This window comes from Equus asinus, chromosome 3, assembly GCF_041296235.1.
Source record: "Equus asinus isolate D_3611 breed Donkey chromosome 3, EquAss-T2T_v2, whole genome shotgun sequence".
NCBI classification, from domain to species: domain Eukaryota; kingdom Metazoa; phylum Chordata; class Mammalia; order Perissodactyla; family Equidae; genus Equus; species Equus asinus.
Window position 1 is genome coordinate 93,472,159 of NC_091792.1, and position 19,953 is coordinate 93,492,111.

The window sequence follows — 19,953 nt, forward strand, 5'->3', positions numbered from 1 at the left end:
CACTTGATTTACAGTGGCATTTAAATTTATCTGACAATTCCTTACAGAGCTACATTTAAAAAGGGATATATTACAGATGAGAGCAGTACATCGCTGTCTTAGAGTTACAAAACAGGTCTACACTTCATTTAGGATGTTTAGTAAATCAACCCGTAAAGATTCTTTATTACCTAAAACTTTAAGTCGCTGATACTGTCCTTCCTGGCGATAAATGGAGACATTCTCCTTGATTTGGTATTAGACTATTTAGGAACCTGGGATAGAAATAAGCATCACTCCTGAAAATGTGTGTCATTTAAATCACTGCCAACTCTCATTAAGATTTGGAAATGTAACAGACTGTAGTTGGAATTACATTCCAAGAAGCAAGATGTAGAGGGGCCTTACCTATGTGGTTTCATCGTTTCTGAACTATGGGTTGGGAGGTACACTTCCAGATTAAAGACTATGGAAATTGGAACAACACAAGATATCTAGTCTGGCACTTACATTTCACAAATATGAAAATTACAAACTGGACAGTTTCACTGACTTGTTCAAGGTCATACAGCTGCTTGGTAACAGAGCTAGATTCCGCACCTCCCCAAACCACTGTGGCCTTTAGATTTGACTACTTCTCATTACTTTCAAGAGTTTCCTGTAAAGAGACAAATTTTCAAAAAATCCAGTCTGCAGCAGTGACTGAGAGAGAGCAGAGTACAGTTGGTGTATTTCAGAGGTCATTCCAGATGGCAGGAGTGAGGGGAGGGAACGCGAGACAGGGGAAGAGCTCTCCTCCTCGGGCAGTTGGGGCTCCATTTGGTCAAGAGTCCCTGAGAGACAAACATTAGGTTGGCAGGGTTGTCTGCTTAAGGCCCCGAGGCAGAAGCATTTGGGAGCAGTGGCTGGCGTTCCCGTTGGGTCGATGGTCCCCCCCGGGGCATTAACCCTGCCAGCACTGTCAGGCTGAGCTGGCTCTGGGGCTGATGGAAGAGGAAGAGAGAGATGGCCAGATTCATGGCAGTGCTCCAGAAAACATGTGGCACATATGGTTTTGGAACACTGCTTTGTCAGAGAATGCAACGTGGTGTGTGGTGGTGGTGGGCGCTTCTCTTGGACGGAGAAAACCTCCTTTGAGTTGGCCAAGAACTCACTGTGTGACTTTGGGCAGGTTTCTTTATGGGCCTCACCTTGGACTAGATCAAAGCTTGCGAACTCGTTTACTTTGGCCTGAATCCATGTTAAGTAAGGCTTGTGAGTAGTTTAAAAACTTTAAATATTAATTAGAAATGCTTTAAAATCCAGAGTTTAACCCTCTCATGTAAAATGATAAAATCTGAAGCATCAGCCGACCATTTCTACCATGGCCACAACTGATTGTTGTTATTGCCATTTCAGTGGCTCCTGTGCTGTTCAAGTTGCCCAGACCCAACTCAGCTTCTTCACGAATCTATGAACCTGTGTAGTCCCTGTGGGCATTCGAGTTTGCCACCTTGGACCCAGTGATCTCTGCATGCTGCTACTGCTTTCTGAGTCAATGATTATTTTTTTTTGGTAAGGAAGATTGACCCTGAGCTAAGCTTGGTTGCTAATCTTCCTCTTTTTGCTTGAGGAAGATTGTCCTTGAGCTAACATCTGTACCAATCTTCCTCTATTTTGTATGTGGCATGCCGCTGTAGTACGGCTTGATGAGTGGTGTGTAAGTCCATGCCAGGGATCCAAACCTGTGAACGTCAGGCCACCAAAGCGGAGCTAATGAACGTAACCGCTACGTCACCAGGCTGGCGCCACAATGACTATTTTTTCAACTTTAGTGAAAATCACTTCACCTCATAATTTTTTGTGCATCTTTTTTTTTTTTTTGAGGAAGATTAGCCCTGAGCTAACATCCACTGCCAATCCTCCTCTCTTTTCTTGAGGAAGACTGGCCCTGAGCTAATATCTGTGCCCATCTTCCTCTACTTTACATGTGGGACACCTGCCACAGCATGGCTTGATAAGTGGTGCGTAGGTCTGTGCCTGGGATCTGAAAAGGCGAACCCCGGGCTGCCCAAGCAGAGCATGCAAACTTAACCACGATGCCACCGGGCTGGTGCTTTTGTGCATCTTAATAAAAGTAAAATGCTTTACTTTTCTAACTTGTTTTGATCAATGCAGAATAATTGCAATTTTATTTGTACTTTAAAATTGTGGTGTTTCTCCTTAATTCATACTTTTTTAGTCTGTGTTTATGTGAGAGAAAAAAGAGAGGCAGGGAGAGGGGACAGAGGGACAGACAGATTGGACAGAGAGACAAAGACACACACACACACAGTTTATATGTTATTGAATTTCCTGTGAGATTTCACTGGAAAAGATAATTCTTATGCAGCTATCATTAGTCATATGACCAATTCAGATTTGTATTTATATGTCAACATTCTCTGTCTCTCTCTTTAATAAAAAGTTGGTTTTAAATTGCTTGGTCAACTTTGATTTAGAACAGAGAAAACTATGTAAACGCCAGGTTTCACCTCACTGCAAAACTTTTTCCGATGTGACTGTTGTTTTGGGTCCGCGTGGTAAGTCATCTATCCATGTATGTTTGGCTAAGGATTGGATACGCCAATATTCTTCCTGTGTTATTTCTCTCTTTTGTCCTTTGTTGTTTGGTGTGGCATTGGCCTTATGGGATTTGTGTTGCTTCTGGAGCTGGGAAAGCCCCCTGGTCCAAACAGCTTTAGATGGGGAGCAGCCCCAGTCCCGGTTGCAGAGCATTTCTTCTTTTTTTTCCAGTTTTGTTGAGATACAGGAGCTTTTCTTAAGAAGATATCACTCTAACAACAGAGTCTTTTTAAGGAAAATTTACCAAATCTCATTTAAGATTAGGTGTAGAGGGACTGGTCGGGTGGTGTAGTGGTTATGTTCGCATGCTCTGCTTTGGCGGCCCAGGGTTCGTGGGTCAGATCCTGGGCACAGACCTACGCACCACCCATCAAGCCATGCTGTGGAGGCATCCCACATACAAAATAGAGGAAGGCTGGCACAGATGTTAGCTCAGGGACAATCTTCCTCACCAAAAAAAAAGAAAAAAGAACAATTGATGTAGAGATTTGTCTGCACAGAGCAGAGAAATCTTAAGTGTGCAACTTTTTGCTGCTTTAGGGAAGAAACTATTTTATTTATTTATTTTTTTGTATGTATCAGAAGGTATAAAAATTTTTTTCAATACGTCTAGGGGAAGAAATTTTAATGCAAATCTGCATTTGAGGTTGAATGACCTTTACACTTAATTTTGCTTGCTTGGTGTATGTATCTCAGCATCAGAAAATGTGTAACTTTACCAAAATTATACAATTCCTCTTATTTACTTTAGAAAACAACTCTGTACATAAACATAAGTAAAATTAATGGCAAAAGCTATTCTGGTACAGCACTCTTGGAAGGTAATTTGACAATACAGTGTGTTGTAAGCTCTCTAGAAATGCTTGCCCTGTTGGGTTTAGTAATTCCATTTCTAGAATGCATTTTATGTGTGTAATCAAAAAACATATAAAGACATTCTTCCAATATAATTTATAATAGTGAAAATCGTAAGCAGCCATCTGGGGAGTAAGGGCCACACCTGTCCACTATCATCCTGGGGGCAGAAACTCTGAACGATGGGTCTCTCTCTGCAAAGGGGAAGATGGAAGTTGGCATCATTTGGTGAGGATGTGTAGTCGTGGTGTTTTCCAGTTGCGTTTGTTCTCCACAAGATAAAAAATTGTTATTCTTAGTGGCAATGTTGGGGATGGAGGTCCTGAAACTCCAAGCAGGAATTGTCCTGAAGGTGTCCCCTAATGTAAAATCAGTGCCATCTAAAAATTTACGCAGCCACGGTGGAAAAATTGGGCATTAGAGAAAAGGTAGAGATTCACCTTGGGTTATCTATAAAACTAATGAATAATAAGAAGAGCCTAGGATTTCCTATTTATAATTTTCATCTGCTTAATACTATTTTATCTTTTAAGTTTCTTTATTAGTGTTGACCCATTTTTGTTGATCTTTAACACATTTATTCTATTCAATAATATAAGTGTGTCATACTTGTTAGCATATGTTTGTTTTTGAGGACAAATGTGTGCAATCCTCATGATTTTGTGTGTGTGTGTGTTTAACTTAAAACTGAGTAATCATACAGTGCTGGGAATTTGGCTTCCTCATACTTTGAGTTTCTGGGCTGGCTCTGACCTTGGGCTCTCACAGGTAACCTATGTAACAGCCCCTCTTGCAAGTCATGCTCTGACCCGTGCCACAGTAGGAGATGCGGAGTAAATAATTACAGCTACCTTCATGAAAAGCATCCCACAGCAGGACAGGCATAAAGAATCTTCCTTGAGAAGAAAAACCACTAAATCACACAGTGAGAAATTAGGAAAAAATAACAACTGAGAGCAAGCCATCATAAATAGTGCCTCAAGGAAGTGAGCGATATTTTAAAAACAGAGCTCGAGCTGCGGAAGGGGAAAACAGTTCAATGAATTTTTAGGCTGCCTGCAATTTTAGGATCAACTTCTCCCTTGACATTATATACTGATATTTTAAAAAATACTTGTGTATTTATGTTGCTTGTAAGGAAGTTACTAACGGAGGAGCCAATGTACTATGCGCATTGATCAGAAACCGTCACACGTTATCAGGTCGGTTAGTTACATATTACTTGCTATATAAATGGATGACTCATATTTAAGAAATATATTCTCTGTACTTTTGAATAAAAAGCAAAATGGAGAGTATTACGAATTTGCTGAGGGTGTGACTAACACACTCTACGAGTTCAAAGGAGAGTGGAGAGCAGCCAACCCTTAGGCCTGTGCATGGTCTGCACACGCATCATTGCTGGCCCAGGTTACATTTAGTAAGCACCTCGTTCATGCCGGGCACTGCTCTAATCTTTTCACGTGGCTGAACTCCTTGGTTCTTCTTAACAGCTCAGTGAAGAAGGGTCTGTCATTATCCCTATTTGATGACTTGGTCACTGAGGAGGAGAGAGGTTAGTACCTTTCCCAAGGTCACGTACTTGGAAGGTACGGGGATTTGAACCAGGACGAGCTGTCTCTGGAGCTAATTTTAAGCACCACAAATGATTTCCAGGTTATGACCAGGAAAGGACAAGTCAAGGGGTTGATTTTATGTTCACATTAGTATTGCTAGAAGCATCTCCTTGATGAAATTGTCCTGCAGACCGTTGAATGCAGGTGGCAGGTGGCTGAAGGCAGTGGGGCTGTTGGTCTCTACTTCCTGATCAGAAGCCCCCTTCAATTATTACATTGATGCAGTATGTGCGCATAGAGGTATCAAGAGATCTGCGTGCCAGAGTTCAGCTGTCCTTTGTGTACCTGACCGTGATTTGTCGGTGGCAACGGTGGAGACGTGGGCATTGAATGACGTCACTGGGGAGTGTGGGACTTCATTTGAGCCTCAATTATTTTTCATTTTAGTTACAGAACAGGAAGTAGAGTTTTTAAATAAGGAAGCAAGTTACAGAATAAATAACAAAATGGACGCCAGATCTCACTGCCAACAAAGAATACTCTCCTGTAAGACTTTGAATTTGAAAGGATTCTTTTCCTTTTAACTTTAATGTGAGGATTGTAGGATTCTTTTTCAATTTTATAAATGGAAGAAATTTCACTGTCCAAAGTTTTCAGCTATTGACGAACATGATGAAAATGATGATGGTGATGATGACAGCACTATTTAAGTTGCACCTGACTATGTGCCAAGCACTGTTCTAAGGACTTTACATATGTTAACCCATTCATCACCGTCTTGAGAGTTTTTAGTATTATGAAATGAAGTTCATGGAATAAAATTTAGATATCTGAAGAGATAGCTTTAATAACTCCTGAATGCCAGTTATATTAGCAAAATTAGCATAAAAAGTAGATGTTTTTTCATTTTTTAAAAGATATGTTTTCCTTCCAATCCCAGATAGCTTTGAAAATCTCCTTTCTCCTTGGTCAGCAGACCAGGTGTGTTATTCCCCCAGCCTCTTCTAAACTAAGCTAAAATCCTGACGATTCATCAGATAAGTAGCTAGTGGGTGTTATTCTGGGATAGATGTACCTAAGAGGCTATTTATAATGTAACTAAACTTACCATGAGATACATCCTCACTTGCAAAAAGAGGGATGACCTACAGAAATTCATGTAAGAATAGAGGCATAAAGGTATTATATTACCATGTCCTCTTAAATGTTTATTTTCTTTCCCCTTTTTTTTCTTTTCCCTCTATAATCTTCAAGTCAAGATACCAAGTCAGCAAAAAAAGAAGACTCTCCTCATTTTAAGCTCTATGCCGAAATATAGGATTATAATGTCTGATGTTTCCTCCTTTTTGAAGAAAATGCAATGATAAAATCAATTTATTTTTTGTGTTAGATAATAAAACTAATTCTTTTTTTCTCCTGGAGGTTTAAGGTATTAAAAAGACGTCTAAAGATCACAAACAGATGAGCCTCAGACCCTATTCTCTATTTTCAAATGCCTGCTTAACCTTGAATCTGAAATTCACCATGTTCAACAACTGTTTTCTTTCCCCCAAATCAATTTGTTTCTTTTTTGTACTTTCCTATTAATATTAATGATATCGTCATTTCCCTAATGGACTAGGGTCAGAATCTGGATAATTTTTGAGAGGTCTTTCTCTATTAACCATTATTCTTGCCTGTTGGTACATTTTGTAGATTCTACCTGGAAAATGACTCTTGCCTCTATAATTCCATGGTTAGAGCTCCAGGTCAGGACTCATTCATTGCTTCTTGCCCTGACTCGGATAATGACTACTTATTAGAGTCCTATTATGCTTCTCTAATCTATCTGATGTGAGACGCTCAGACCACTACTTAAAAATTTTAATTATTCCCTCTTGCCTCAGAATTAACTACAAACTTCTCAGCCAGGAATTCAAGGACCTTTACAATATAGCATCATTCTACTGTTCCTGTTTACCTTACCCTATTTGCCCAACAACCCTATGCCCCAATGAAACTAGACTCTTCACTATTTCCTGAATGTGAGTCACATGTTTCTATTTCCTGTCTCTTACAGCTATTTCTTTTCCCTGGGAACCTCGTTTGCCATCTCAACCTTTTGAAATCGTAGTTGCCTGTGTAGGTCTGTGTCTTTCACCTCCAACTCTTTCTCTTATCCCAACCTAAATCACTCCCTTCTCTCTAGGAATCTCCATAGCCCTCTGTACTTCTCTTAAAGTTCCTTGTATGAGAATCAATGTTCCATTTTCTAACACTCTTCCAGCTCTCTAGTCCCCACACTCATGTACATGTGTAAGAGTTCCTTGTAAAAAATATTAGGCCAGTTGAATAGAATTGGGGTTCTACCACCCTAGGTAGCTCTCAGTGGCGCATCAGAAAGGCTCAAAGATCTGCCCTTAGCATATGAAAAACACAGTCTGAAACTCTGTGCAGTGTAAACCCATAGACTCCTTCTATCACCAAGTAGACTATGTAAGCATATATTTATTTTCTAATTAAGGGACCTGAACACACCTTTTATGGAAAATTAGCTCAATTTATACCATTGTGTATCAGCTGAAGACATTTTTCCGCTGGTAGATGACATTAGTTATGCTTCATTTTCTCTTCTGGCCTCTCTTGTGACATATGGTTTACAATTTGAATGACTGCACAGACTTAGAAGGTCATTAGACCCAGGCTTGGATTATAGATGTTAAGCTTGCTTTAACCACTTAGAAATACCTGGAATTCAAAGTAGATTTTTTTCCCCAACAAAGGCTACATGTGCACATGGGCACATACAGAGAGTAATTATTCCTGCAAGTTTAGCTCACGGCCTTCAGGGCAAGATTTTCATTCAATGGGTAGAGGTTACCACAGAAAATGTTAGAGTTAAATCTGTTTTTTAGTTGTTGAAACTTTTCCAAAAGTAAACAGCACATACATGCCGCAACTTCTCTTTGATTCTCCCTCTAAGAAAATTTATTTTTTATCTTGAAATACCGAAGAAGAAAATTCCAATCTACTATAGTGCATATTTTGTTTTCCATAATGATTCTGGGCACACTACATCATATTTACAGTTTTAAGACCAAATGTAATGGTATCTTTGGGATTCTTAAATGGATGCAACTAATTTGCTTCTGACCAGATTGGAGAGATTAGAAAGTAGTTTTGGGGAATACATTAATGCAGTGGTTCTCAAAGTGTGCTTTGGGGGTCCCTGGAAGTTCCTGAGATCTTGCAAGAAATCTGCAGGGCCAAAAATCTTTGCATAATAATGCCAAGATACTAGTTACCTTTTTTCACACTCATCCTTTCAGGACTATACAGTAAAGTTTACCAGAGGCTGCACGATATGTGATAGCTCGACAGATTGAATGCAAAACCAATATGGGAAGCTGGTTGTCGTCTATTAAGCCAGATATTAAAGAGACTTGCAAAAATATACCACAGTGCCGTTCTTCTCACTCAGTTTTGGGAAAATGTTTTTATGAAAATAGATTAATTTTGTTAATATTTTTTTGGGTTTATTATGGTTATTTGAACAAATAGACACTTAAAAATTTTCTTAGCTTAAATTTCTGAAATGGTAAATCTGATAGCTCTAATGATGCTAAATGGAAGCTCTTTGGGGTCCTCAATTATTTTTAAGAGGGTCTGGAGAAAAGTTTGATAATTCTTGCATTAGTGTATATAAAATAAAGTCCCAATATTATCAAACAGATTATGTTTTTTTGTACGATAATTGTATTATTTTAAATTGTGATAATCTTTGGCATGAAAATTGATTCCATTTCCTTGATTTTTTAAAAATAATGAGTACCAGCACAGACTCCTGTTTGTCTTAAAATGAAAATGGTGGTGTCAGTTTTTGTTTTATTTCAATTTTTGTTGAAATTTGAAATACACAACAATAAAATCATATATCTGTTCTTCTGCTTTACCGTTATCTTTTAGAATTACTTTTTCTTTGATTCTTTTTTTTTTTTTGAGGAAGATTAGCCCTGAGCTAACTGCTGCCAATCTTCTTTTTGCTGAGGAAGACTGGCCCTGACCTAACATCTGTGCCCATCTACCTCCACTTTATATGCAGGACGCCTACCACAGCATGGCTTGCCAAGTGGTGCCGTGTCCATACCCGGGATCTGAACTGGCAAACCCCGGGCTGCCAAAGTGGAATGTGCGCACTTAACCGCTGTGCCACTGGGCTGGGCCCCATGATTCTTTATTCCAGCATATGACTAACTATCCTTTAGTTACTGAAAATGATTTTTTATATTCTTATTTAATGGAAACATAGCTTTCTCCAGGAGTAATCTTAAAACAATCTAATGATAATTGCTTGAGTTTTCCAAAGTCTACATGACTTTTTCATAGGTTAGCATTTATGAATGGAAATATGGATAGAAATAGAGACATCATGAAGTTTAGAAAACAAACAGTAATAAATTCAATATTGGGATATGAAATACCCCCCAAATAAGCCATAAATGTAAAAAAATGCAGATTTGAATAAATTAAGAATTAAGAGTGGGGAAACAGAAAACATCTTTTAGCTTGACACTTTAAAGTTTAAAATCCTTCGATGGCTTCTCAGTGGTTTTGGACAAAGTCAAAACTCTTTTGCACAGCACATGAGATCCTTCACAACTGACCCCAAGCCCCCATTCCAGTGTAATGTTAACTTCTTTCCGTGACTGCGTTGATGCCCCTCTCCTCCCACAGCGTCATATTTAGTCCTATCTAAGTATTTACTTTGTCACATCTCTGTTTTTAACCGTATTTTTCCCAAATCTTGGATGCCTCTTTTCTGTGTCGGGAAAAATTGTTCAAGGCCTGGAAATGCACTAAAGGGGTTACGGGGTGTCATCCAGAGTTTCCTCTGGGGATTGTTGATTCTACAGGGGTAGGCGGCGTTGACTGACTTTCTATTGACTAGACTATTTTACAACTTTGTAGTGGTAGAAGACGTAGAAAACTGAGAGCGATGCAAATGACTCTTCTCCATTGCAATACAAATGATTCCTGTTCATGGCAATGCAAAGGAAGTTTGTCCAGCCAAGGACATAAATCTCTGTAAGTCAAACTACTTGACACACGCTCAGTTTATATATGAGTGAGAGTAATGTTTTTAACTTTATGAAAATTGTATTTTAGTACGAGCTTTTCCCAACTAACAGGTATAAATCTCCTCTTTGCTCTTTCAGATATAGTGAAGATACTGCCTTCTCAATGGGACCTTTTCTATTTCCCTAAGCAAAATTAGCTTTTTACCTCATAATGCTCTCATTGCACTTTACATCTATGTCTGCTACAGCGCTTACCAAATTGTGGTCTATCTAGCTATATTTCTGTTTTTCCCACTAGACTAGCTCTTCAAAAGCAGAAAACGTGTTTTATTTATCTTTGTACCATTTCCTCCTTTGCCAAGCATATAGCACATGACACGTCGACGTTTACCTGGTAAATGTTTATTGATGAATGAAAGTAGAAGTCACAGAAGAGGGTGATTGTTGATAGGGGAGAATTGGCTGCTCAGAGCAAAAAACCAAATAACTTTTTCACCTGTAGACTTTATGAGAAAATTTAATTTAGCATGAAATTGAAAAAAGTTGAAAGAAGAGCCTCAATGAAGCTAGAGTGACCTAGGAGAGATATGGATTAAGAGAGCTGAGACTTAGAGGCTTACTGTATGCTTTCCCCCTGAATTTCTATACTCAAGACAGTTTTCTTCTGTCGTACTTTATACATCTGTAAATTACTGGTAATAATTATTGTAATTATCAAGACAGAGGAATTCCCTCAATGGGATGTTGGAGTCAAAAGTGGGCAGGAGAAAGCCTTATTTAGCTCATTCAGCTATAAGTGAGGATGAGAGAAATTTAAAATAAATATCACTTTTTTACAGCTATGACTTGAAACAAAGTTAAAGAGTGGTTTGAAACTGCACCCTGATTTTGGAAGTCTTTTTCTTTGTGATGAGCGTTACACTGACATCCTTACTATTTATTTTTATTTTATTTATGTATTTTTAGGAACTAGTTTTTGGCAAAATAAACAACCATTAGAATGAACAGATAGACTGGGTTTTTTTTTGTCAGGTATTCTGCAGAACAAAATTTCATTGTGTTTGGATTCCTTAAGATTCAGATGTCTTTACAAATGTTGGCATGTTTTTTCTGAAGCAAAGAGTGATTTCTAGTATTTACTCCATAAATAGGTCACTTAGAAATAGTGGACTTAAAAATTAACAGTAAATTCTGAATTTACATCCAGGCAGGTGAGAGAACCCACACTATTTACTAACACAGCTCACTGCTGTTTCCATAGCAACACAGGCCAGTTACTGTCAGCCCAGAGTCACTGTGCTGGTTGGCTTCAGCAGTGAACTCTGTGTGATGCTGCCAAATGTCTGGCTTCTGTGTTTCCTGTTCTAAGCAATTGTTTCTTATTCTGAATACTAACAACTCGTCTACAAAGGCTGTGCTTCAATTGCACTGAAGATGGGCCTGGGAATCATGTGGAAAAGTAGTGAGCATTTTGCCCGTAGGGAGTTAAAAACTGTACGTAATTGGATTGTCCATTCCCTAACTAGCCATACCAGTAATTTATTAATAATGTTACCTTGCTATTATTAGTCAGCTAGGCCTGATTGAGAAATGACAGTACTTCGGTCATCATTGAGTCAAATGCTTTTTCAGGAAGGCTTGCTGACTTTGGCTGGCTAGCAGCAACACGTAAATCCAAATGAGTGTGCACATGTATGCCAGCAGAAAGATAAATATGCAGCTGAAGTGCTTTTTTGCTATTTAAAACATTCATATATTGATTGCTCTGAAATGGAGAAAAAGCAGCTGCCTGAAATGCCAGTGAAATGCCTGAGAAATTTACAATGAGAGGGGGGCAAAAATAAGAGCATTTGAATAGAGAAAAAGCTAAGCAGGTTTTGCTCTTTAAAAATGAAGAGTATTATGATTTTGAAGTTCTAGCTACGTGGTGGTTTCAGTGTGGGGAATTGGGACCCTCTTTGCCTGGGTCACAACCTGTACCAGGAATCTGCCGACCGGTCTTGTTATAATTGTGTTTCTTTCTGGAGCATAAGTTCCTTGAGGGCAGACTGTTTTTATCTTTGTATTCCTGACAGCCAGCACAGGGCCTGACACATATTGAGTGCTCAATAAATATTTAATGAATTAAATGAAACTCAGTGAATCTCCTGCAAGAAGTTTCTGGTATTTAAGCCCATCAAATTTCCTGGAAGACGCTAGTAGACTCTTCTCTTCATTAAAGAGCATAATAGCTCCATACCATGGCCCTCGCTGCTGAGTATACGATATGGAGCTTCCATTGGCAGTTACTTATGGCTGTGGCTACTCTAAGTGTCTGTTCCCAGCAGACATCACTCAAAGGTGGTTCTTCTTATCCAAATTCTTTCCCTCAGCTAGTGGATCCAAATAATCATAATTTTTGGTGGCCTCATTTGTAATTTCTAACTCTAACTCTTGGATTGGCCATCCGCTCCACTTTGTCACAATGAAAGTTCCAAGTGGTTGTTGTAGGCGGGCACTTCCAATGTTGTTCGTCTCCTTGTGCCAAATCTTGTCCCTGGTTCTCAGCTGGGGACAGTCCTCCCCCCGGGGGAGACATTTGACAATATCGGGGTTAATAACTGAGTTATTTTTGGTTGTTATAACCTGTCAGGGGATGGAGCGTGATGCAAAATGCTACCAGAATCTATAAGTAGAGGCCAGGGATGCTGCTAAACCTCCTACCAGTGCCCAGGACAGCCCTCACAACAAAGACTTATTTGGCACAAATGTCAGTAGTGTCAAGGTTGAGAAACCCTGCTCTGGTGCCCGAAGCTCTTTCAGGGAACTTGTTCAAAACCCTTGAGAATTACAGTCTATGCCCTTCTCATCTGCTTTTCCCCTCTTCTTAGGCTTAGCTTGTTTTTTTTTTATCCTTTTAAAATTTGCTTTCTTTGCCTGAAGATGTTGCCATTGAGAGGGAGACGCTCACTCTTTGCTACCAGTGTCTGAACTTGGGTACATAGTTATCTTGCCTGTGGCCCCAAATTCCAGAGGGTGGAAAGGCAAATTGAATTCCAGGAATAATCGGTTCTGAATATCCCATTGCTTTTAAGAGAGATATGTAAGGAAAGCTCTACAAATATACCACATTGCGTTTTGAAGTTGTTGTCTAAATAATAGGTGTTTTATATTTTTCTTAATCTTTTTTCATTGTAGAGGAATTTTAAGTTGAGTATTTGTGTATGACATCAAATTCTGGAAAGCAAATGAGGTTCAACAATCTTCATACTATCATTCCTAGGATGGGCATTTTTGATCTTTGAAAATCCCAAATTGATCTGAATGATATTATAGGTATTTTCAGAAAAGAACTGAACATTTTTGTGCATGGATGTGGGTCTCAAATTTTGGATTCTAACATGAAAAAGTTAGATAATTGCACAGTACTGGAAGGACCTTTTCAAAACCTGAAGAAGGGAATATGGATTGTCACTTGTTTGATGCTTTTGGTGACACTTAAAGAAGGGAGGGCAGCATTTCATCTTTAAGATTCTTTACTAATATTAACTAATTAATCCTCATAGCCCTCTTATAATAAGAAACGTGTTATTATCTCCCTTGAAAGATCTGAATACTGTTTACCACATAATATTCCAGTTTAGCAAATTCATGAACAGTGATAAAGGGTAGCATTTTTACTCTCAAATACTATAATTAACTCCCTTCCCCAGATGCTTCCTTTGTAAATTGCATAACATAGTAATTTTTTTCTTTGCCTTTAGGAGACTAGTCTTGAGAGTTTAAGAGAGAGGAAATCTTGATAACAAATTTACAAAGTACTGAGATAAATTAATATTAATCTTATATTAGTTAATATATTTATGTTGCCAAAATCAAGTCTGTAATCTCATTTCCTTTTAGTTTTTATTTAAAGTTTTTATTTAAGTTCCCTTTCACGAATATTCACATACTTAAAGTTGAAAATGAACAAGGTATTATTATTATTACTTTTATTCTGGAAAACTAATTTCCTTATTTTAGTCTAATCCCTATGTACTGCACCACCAAATTGATTTAAATTATGGACCCATAACAAGAAGGTCGTATCTCATAAGTATTCAAATAATTGGTAGCCTCTTCAGGTTTCTTTCCTTATAAATAGAAATTTAGAGGTTACATTAGCACCAGCTGTTAATATTGGCTTCAGGAGGGAAAAAAAGCAGAATATTCTCTTTCTACTTTTTCTATCCTCATTTCTCCAAATCCGTTTCTCATTCTTCCTACCTCTTGTCTCCGGAAAGAAAAACAGAAGACTAAATCAAAACCACGCTACCCATCAACTGCTTTCAGTTTTTGGAAGTTGAGTACAAGGGAGAAAGTAAATCAAAACAAAAGAGGAAGGTGATGGGGGGTAAAAGTTAAATTTGGGCAAGTCACTGAGAGTTCAGGAACAAATATCCAGCTGGCTGTCTGAATTAAATCTGATCATGCACTAATGGCCAGAAAAAAGGCTGGTCAGGAACTGTGAGCAGGTTATAGTAGGCAACCAGGATTTATTAAGCATCCTCTGTGTGCCTGGCACTGGGATCCAATGGGAGACATTTGCTGCCCTCATGGAGCTTCCCAGGCTGGAGACTGTGGATCATTTCTCAGGCCCAGTGCTGAGGGTGTTTAGTGTCTGTAAAGGGACAAGGCATCCCCAGGGAAGGGCTTCAGGGGTTCACCACAGCTCAGCACTCCAGCTTTCCTGACGACTGCAGGAGGGTCGCCAGGGTGATTAATCTGATAGTGGCTTGGTTTATTTAAAAATTGTATAAATTCAGATCTATTTGCTCTATCATTAAGTTTCATTCTTATATTTTAAAAAGTTTGTTTAGCGCTTTTTACATGCCAGGATTTTGAGAGGAATTCAATAATTAATATTGACACAGTGCCTGCTCTAGAAGTGTCCACAGACTCTTGGGGAACACACACAAGAAAACAGGAAATGATAATATTATTATGGGTAATTGGAGTGCTGTGGAGAGGGTTGGCGAGGACTTAAGAGGAATTGACATCCAAGCTAAGTCTTACAAAAGACAGGGAGTTAAGCAGGTCCAATGAGATTAGGAGAACAGCATTTCAGGCAGATGGAACAGCACAGACAAAGACTTTGATCCAAATGAGAACAAAACCAGAAAACCAAAAGGGTCCAAGTGACTATGGATGGAGACGAGGAGATGTCAGCCATGAGTCTGGAGAGAGAAGCAGGTGCCAGATGATGAAGGATCTTCTATGTCATTTTAGGGAAGTTAGAATTTATCCAGACGAAAAAGGGAGAGCCATTGAAAAGTTTATCAGAAGGAAGGGACATGATAAGATTTGTGTCATACACGTGCAACTCTGGCTACAAAGTAGGGAAAGGATTAGAGCAGAGGCAAGATTAGAGATAGGAAAAATAGTTAAGAAAATGATAACATTGAATAATGTGTATGGAGCCAATTACAGGGAAAAAATTCTCATCAGTAATCTTTTTTATTATAAAATTATTCAAACATACAAACAAAACTATATAACATCTTTATGCTTATAATTTTTATATAACTGTAAAACCAACAGATTTATAAATTAAATACCAGTCAAATTAAAAAAATAAAATTCAAATGAACAGCATTAAATTAATATGATAGATGGTGTGGTTTTGCTGAAAATAAATTGTGATGTTAAGTTTTATGGTAGAAAAAATTTTTTTTGATTTTTATGTTTCACTTGTTTGCTTGATTCCTTCTGAGTATGTTGTACCACCATTTTGAGTCATCATTTTAGTTACTGGTTTCTTGTTCCTCTTTTAGAAACAAATTAATTTTAAATGATCAGTCTCTTATTTTGATGACCCAAAAATGTAATAGTGCGTCACAAAGTATAATACTAAAAAGTTAAAAATATGGTTTAATAAAATATTTTTGTGCACTGCATGTTCTTAATGTTAACAAGCTATCACACAAGTTGATACATACAAATAAGGCATCTGTGCAAAACATTAGCTTATGATGAGTGTGTGATGGTGGCCCAGCCAGGTGCTTTTGTGTTCAGTATTGCTATAGTGCTGTATGTGGTACGATGCCTCAAATATTGCCACCCCCCCACCTGCCTTTTTTTTTTTCCTTTGAACTACTGCAAAACTTGAGTTGGCACCACGAACAGTGATGTCATGTAGCCTTTCGTTGACTTGAATTAACCATTTATGTATCAGTTCAATTTTCTCATTAGCTCTGGATAATTAAAGAATGGTATTTTAGCATGTTATTTTTATGGTGTAAAATCAAAGTCTCAACTTATTAAATAACACAAAAAACTAAAGCCTTATTCTATAAATGTCTCTTTCATTTACAAACTATGTTCATAATATAGAGGTTTTATATCTCTAACTGGTAAAAAATTCAGTGTGGATATAATGATGTATGATTGCTTTAGTTTGGCTTTAGAAACAAACCTAACTCATTCATTCAGCAAATATCTATTGAGAGCCCACCCTGTGCTGGGGACTAGGGATGTAAGTTGTTCAAGAAAGACAAAGCAGCTAATGGAAGCCAGACATGCTTATACCCCTTTAAGAGTTAAATACCATACTTTAGTCAGCGGTTCTTACAAGTGTGGTACCCCAACCAACAGCATCAACATCACCTAGGAATTCATTAGAATGCAGGTTCTCAAGCCTCACCTCTGACCTGTGAGTCAGAACCTCTGAGGTGGGGCCCAGCAGCCTGTTTGACAAGCCCTCCAGGGAATTCTGATGCATGCTGAAGTTTGATAACCACTGCTTTGACAGCTTGAGGTCCATCTCTTCCAATACTAAGGCTGTAAGAAGTCAATTTTTCTTAAGGCAAAGGCCCTAGGAACAGAATTTACAAAAAAATGTTTTAATGAATAAATCAAGGTCATCAAATGACTGAAATACAAGCAATTCTCACTGTTGAAGAAGAAATGATGGTAGAAGCTATTAAAAATTCTAAGTTTAGTGAGTATTTGCTCTTTTCTTCTTTCTTAGAGTGGGTGAGGTCCCTTGTCTTATGTCTATGGCATGAGAGTTTCTGTGCCATTTAAATAGTTTATAGGCAAAGAAAATTACTTATGCGTTCCAATTTTATGTTCACCAATCAATACTGCTTTATAATTTTTCTCCTTTTGTTTTTTCATCTCATCTAATAGGGAAATTCCTACCTGGTTCTACTTGATTCCATTTTATCAGCCGGGTGGAGCTTTACTTCATGTCCCCTCTCACGAAAAGCATCCATCTCTCTGTTCAGGGCTAACTGTCCAGTGTAGAGCCGCCCAGGGTTGGCTCCTTTTAGCTCATTGGTGCTCTGTTGGATGGGAGGTCCTGTTCCTCCCTCCCACTTCTGAGGCATCAGCCCTTCCTTCTTCATAAGTTAGTCACTGCTCCGCTCTTTCTTCTCCTTCCCTCAAGCCCAGTCTTAACTAATCTTTAGGAGCAGGAAGAAAGCATTGTAACCAAATCTTTCTGTTTTGCATTTTTGCTAGATTCTTTGAGTCTTTCAGTTTGTATGTTGAGCAGAGGAGGGAAAAAATAGCCTTTGGCTTATTAGTAGGGGAGAAAAGGAGGAGGGAAATGCTGAGAGCACACACTTACTGATATGAAGATGTATATTGATGCCGGAAGATATAATATGAAAAGATATGCTATTTCATAGTTTTATAAAACCACATTTAAAAATTTTTTTCATAGTAGACAAATCAATACACGTTGGAGCCAGAATTATTTTTCTAAAATATTCATTCAACAAATATTCTTTGAGCACTTGCTATGTGCCAGGAATTGCTGTAGATTTTAGGGACATAGCAGTGAACACAGGGGAAGAAATCTCTGCCTGCATGAAGATTACAGTGTTGTGTGGGAAACTGACAAAGAACCAAAATACATATGTAAAGTATAGAACAAGTTAGATGGTGAAAAATTCTATAGAGAAAAATAAAGCAGGAAAGGAGGCTGAGGAGTGGAGCGGAGAATACAGGTTTAAACGGGGAGGACCTCACTGAGAAGGGGACAATTGAGCACAGACCTGAGGAAGTGAGGGAGCAATCAAGCAGAATCTGGGGGGTGTACTTCAGGCAGAGAGAGCAGCTAGTTGGTGCAAAGGCCCTGAGGCCTCAGGCAAGAGTGGGAAAGTGGTAGGCCTCATGTGTCAGTGAAGACTTTGACTTTCATTCTTTGGAATTTCTCATTTCAGACATTGTATTTCTCATAATCAGAAGTTCCATTCATATCTTTTTTATGTCTTCCATTTCTCTACACATTATGTGCATGTCTTCTCTACATACTGAGCACATTTATAAAATTCATAAAATTCGCCTTTAGGTCCTTGTCTGCTAATTCCATACTTTCTGCCATTCCTCAGTCTGTTTCTGTTGACTGATTTTTCTTCTCCTGCTTAGAGTCATATTTTGCTGTTCCTCTGCGTACCTGGGAATTTTTTATTGGATGCACGATATTTTGAACATTGTTTTATTTTATTCTTTAACAATGTAGACATGAAAACTGGGGGATGTGAGTGTTGGGCTGTGTTCTAGCACACAATTAAGCTACTTTGGATCACGTTGACCTTTTCAGATCTTGCATTTATGCTTTATTTTGGTGGGTCCACAGCAGCCTTTAACCTAGGACTAATTTAGCTGCGACCGTCTTCTGGGGACCTTCCCAAGTTCCAAGGATTACCAATTTTTTCCACTCTGGCCGGTGGGAAGACAAACTGTTCCCAGCCTGGCTTGAGCTCTGAGAACTGCTTCGGGAGGTTCTTCTGCAGCCTTGTGGGGTGCCAACCCAGATGTGTGCTCATTGGTACTCGGCAACCCTCAAAGGGCTTTCTCCCCAGATTGCAGGAGCATTTGCTTTGCAGCTCTCTCCTGCTTGGCACTCTGCCCCGTGAATTCCAGCCGCCCCAGCCTCCCTGAACGCCCATCTCCTCGCCCGCGTGAGACTGAGACCTCCGAGCTTCCTCAGCCTTCTCCTCTGCTACTTTAATGCTGCCTCCAGGCAATAATTTAGAGAAAGTGTGGAGATCGCTTCATTTGTTTTTCTTCTCTCATGGGTCCCAGTCTTGCTCTGACTGTTGTCCAGTGTCAGAAAATACTTATTTCCATATATAAATCTTTTTTTTTTTTGAGTTGAAGGAGGGCACTTCTCTTGGCTGTTAATCCCTCATGGGGAGAAACAGAAGTCCTGGTATAACTTCTGATTGCCAAACACGTGGACTAATTAAAAGCCTTTCAGAAACGAGCCTGTTTATATTTCTACGTGAACTCTGGCCCACACTTAAAAACTTACATACTGCAGAAGCACAAATTCTGCCCGTGTGTTTTGGATTGGGTCATCTCAAAGTAAACCCGGAGGCAAGGATTTGCATGCAGAATAGTTCATTTGGGAGGTGATCCCAGGAAACATGAGTGGAAGAGTGGGGACGATGAGAGAAGGAAGGGAAAGAAGACACGGAACCGTGTGTTAGCTCACTGACTGGATAGACCAAAGGCTCTGTCCTGCAGAGGACCTTGGTGGGTAGGAGAGTTTACCACACCTGAGAGCTATCACCACTGAGGAGTGAGGAAGCCGGGTATATCTTGACTCCTCCTCCATCATTTGTTGAGAACTGCATCTGTGGGTGTTGACTCTGTGCTTCCGGTTTGTCCTGCATGCAGGTTGAGCGCGTTCCCCTGGCCAGAGAAAAGCCCTCAGGCAGACAGCTTCAGGGGTTCCCAGTAATCAGCCAAGGGGATCTAAGTGGGGTACGAGTAATGTTACAACACCGGACAGAAGATGTAAATGAAACTCATTCTAAAGCACAAATGCTCTGTGCTCTTCCTTCACCCCAGCACACCAAATAGATCTGACCTCATAGATACAGGCTTAGGTCAGTCTTCTCTTCCTTTTGTAGTAATTAGAGAATATT

General features: G+C 39.0%; 1 protein-coding gene across 32 annotated transcripts in view; it reads left to right on the forward strand.

Annotated features, from left to right (window-relative positions):
* MAPK10 (mitogen-activated protein kinase 10) overlaps positions 1 to 19,953 on the forward strand; it is a 300,681-nt gene that overhangs the window by 31,831 nt on the left and 248,897 nt on the right. For 5 of the 32 annotated variants that reach the window (XM_070505429.1, XM_070505442.1, XM_070505437.1 and 2 more), the window contains one exon: positions 9,942 to 10,058. The exons of the other annotated variants lie outside the window; for them this stretch is intronic. The gene's annotated coding sequence lies outside the window, so the exon portion shown is untranslated. The remainder of the gene's footprint in view (positions 1 to 9,941; positions 10,059 to 19,953) is intronic. 32 annotated transcript variants of the gene reach the window in all.